We start from the raw sequence: 2,967 nt of genomic DNA, 5'->3' as shown, positions 1-2,967 counted from the left end.
GGCACCACGGAACCCTTGAGGCAATGTCGGGGGCACCTATGTTGCGGTCCAAAGCTAGCGTCTGAGAAGTCGTCCCGAAAGCATGATGGCGTCAACAAGTCCCCTCCGTTCAAGAAACGAGATTCATTTCTAGAGGAGGGCCACCCCCGCGGGAGGACCGTAGGCTTCCTGTGGACATTCTCTTCAAAAGGCAATTCACTCAGCGGAGTGAAAATCGGAAAAATCGCTGTCCTCTGACGCAGCTGCAGAGAAAAGATGGCACCAAAATCAATGAAACACACACACACACACAAACACACCTCCTCCCATCTGAACGAGCACTCCGGACGGTCACATAGGGAGAGCGACGGGCAGTCTTCCCCCCCCTGTGGTTTTCTACCTTTCGTTGCGGTTTTTTCCCTCAGTGGATAGAGGAGGAGACACAGGGGGCTCAGCCGGCATGCGAGTGGGTTTATCATCCTCTGTGAGTATCAACACGCGACACCACCTAAGTGAAGGAACACACCGGTGTTTCATGTGATGTGGCTCAATGCCTGGCAGATACGAGCCTTTGCAGGCCTCCTCGTGATCGACAGGACGTCGCCTTGGACACGGACACATCTTGTCCCTCCCTCCCGAGGCGATAGGCGGTTCCGTACCTCCTCGGGGCCAGGGCACAGTCTGCCTAGGCACCTACAACACGTGTGGCAACAGCCTCGATGGCTCTGCCATGAGAACGAACTCCCGTGGCACGGGGGTGGGGTGGGGGGGGGGTCGGGTGCTGAAGAATTCAGCTGAGTGAAGGAATGCCACGGGATTCAGAGTGCCATCGGTGGGCTGAGAGGCGAGCAGGGCGGGCTTTGAAAGGGTAACATTCTCCCTGCCTTCCGTCTGGCTGTGAATACAGAACGTACACGCCAGGCGGGGTGGCTCACGCCTGTAATCCTAGCACTCTGGGAGGTAGAGGCGGGTGGATCGCTCAAGGTCGGGAGTTCGAGACCAGCCTGAGCAAGAGCGAGACCCCCATCTCTACTAAAAATAGAAAGAAACTATATATCTAAAAATATATACAGAAACAGTATCTAAAAATATATACAGAAAAATATTAGCCGGGCACGGTGGCGCATGCCTGTAGTCCCAGGTACTCGGGAGGCTGGGGCAGTAGGATCGCTTGAGCCCAGGAGTTTGAGGTTGCTGTGAGCTAGGCTGACGCCACGGCACTCTAGTCTGGGCAACAGAGTGAGACTCTGTTTCAAAAAAAAAAAAAAAAAAATATATATATATATATACACACACACACACACACACACACACACACGTATATCCAATTAGCTGGGCATGCTGGCACATGCCTGTAATCCCAGCTACTCGGGAGGCTGAGGCAGTCTGATCGCTTGAGCCCAGGAGTTTGAGATTGCTGTGAGCTAGGCTGACGCCATGGCACTCTAGCCAGGGCAACAGAACGAGAGACTCTGTCAGAAAGAAAAGAAGAGCGAGAGCGAGAGAGCGAGAGAAAGAAAGAAAGGAAGGGAGAGAAAGGAAAGAGAAGGAAGGGGGGGGAGAGAGAGAGAGAGAGAGAGAGAGAGAGAGAGAGAGAGAGAGGAGAAAACTATTAAAAAATTCGGGACCAGATCCATCGGTCGGTACTCAGAAGCGTGACGATCGGGTGTTCCCGAGCACGTGTGAGATGTGTCTTCTCCCTGACGCCGCGTTTCCTCCACACACACATCACCCATCTGCCGTGGAAAAAAAGCAACAAAAAGAGAGAAAGAGATTAAGAAGGGAAAATGGAAACAGGGCAAAAGAGGAAGAAAGAAAGAAATTTCGAAAAAAAGAGACCAAAGTCACAGCGAGAAGGAAGAATACTGAGCCCAGAGCGACACCTAGTGACCACACCGTCACAAGCACCCTAGGGCCCCAATTCGCCAGAGACATCTGGTGGACCCCAGGGCAACATGTGGTCGACCCGGGGCCATGGCGTCTGCAGCCGATTCCCAGGCGGGCACACGAGCCCGGGGAAACTCATTCTCAGCGCGGGGAGGAGGGGAGGGGAAATAATAGCAAAGTCACACCAGATCCCTTTCTAGTTCATAAACGTGTTGATTGCGTGTTCACGCGCACGTGTGAGAAGGGCCTCCTGGTGTGTCGGCACGTCACCCGCGTGACGTGAAACCATGAATCCGGGGGGGGGGGGGGAGCGGAAAGGCGGGCAGGAAAAGGCAAAGAGAGAATAGATAAAATGAAAGGACCAAAAAGAAAGTCACACAGCAGGGTAGGGGAGTGAGAGCAAGTCGAGAGACTGCAGACAGAAACTCCGAGAGGAGAGGAATGCTCCGGAGCGCCCCCTCGCCCCGCGCGAGAAGAATACCGATCGCAGGGTGATCCCTAGGGGCAGCGAGGCCAGAGAGACCAAATCCGTCCCGAAGCCTCCCTGTCAGGATGACAACCACAGACCAGACATCTGGTCAACCACCCAAGGACCAGACATCTGGTCAACCAGCGAACCCATGCGGAGGCCGCATGCAGCAGCGACATCTGCACGACCACTCAGGGTGCTCCCTGCCGGGAGGGTGTGTCTCTATGTGTGTGTGTCCGGGGGGGGGGGAGATTGCGATGAAAGTCACGCCAGGTCCCGGGATAGTTCGTGAGCGTGATAATTGCGTGTGTGTGGAGAAAAAAGGGGGCGGGGCGATAGGGAGTAAAGAAAGGAGGAGCGGGCGAGCGGAGGGGTGGGGAAGGAGAGGGAGTCGAGAAGCCCGCAACCGCAGCGCCCCCTGGCGGTGATCCCCCCCCATAGCATCGATGGGGCCAGCCCCGCAGAGACTAAGTGCGACGGGACATCTGGTCAACCCCAAGGACCATGGGATCCCAGCACGAAACCGGCGGAGGTCGAGGAGGAGGAGGGAGGAGGAGGAGGAGGAGGAGGAGGAGGAGGAGGAGGAGGAGGAGGAGGAGGAGGAGGAGGAGGAGGAGGAGGAGGAGGAGGAG

At 55.8% G+C, this 2,967-nt stretch overlaps 1 pseudogene; it reads left to right on the top strand.

The window, feature by feature from the left end:
* The first annotated feature begins 2,054 nt into the window (after positions 1-2,054).
* On the top strand, positions 2,055-2,146 carry LOC138380461 (small nucleolar RNA U13; annotated as a pseudogene).
* Positions 2,147-2,967: the final 821 nt, after the last annotated feature.

This window comes from Eulemur rufifrons, unplaced genomic scaffold, assembly GCF_041146395.1.
Source record: "Eulemur rufifrons isolate Redbay unplaced genomic scaffold, OSU_ERuf_1 scaffold_470, whole genome shotgun sequence".
Taxonomy (NCBI): domain Eukaryota; kingdom Metazoa; phylum Chordata; class Mammalia; order Primates; family Lemuridae; genus Eulemur; species Eulemur rufifrons.
The sequence above is the reverse complement of the archived record's forward strand: the minus strand, read 5'-3'. Positions and strand labels throughout refer to the sequence as shown.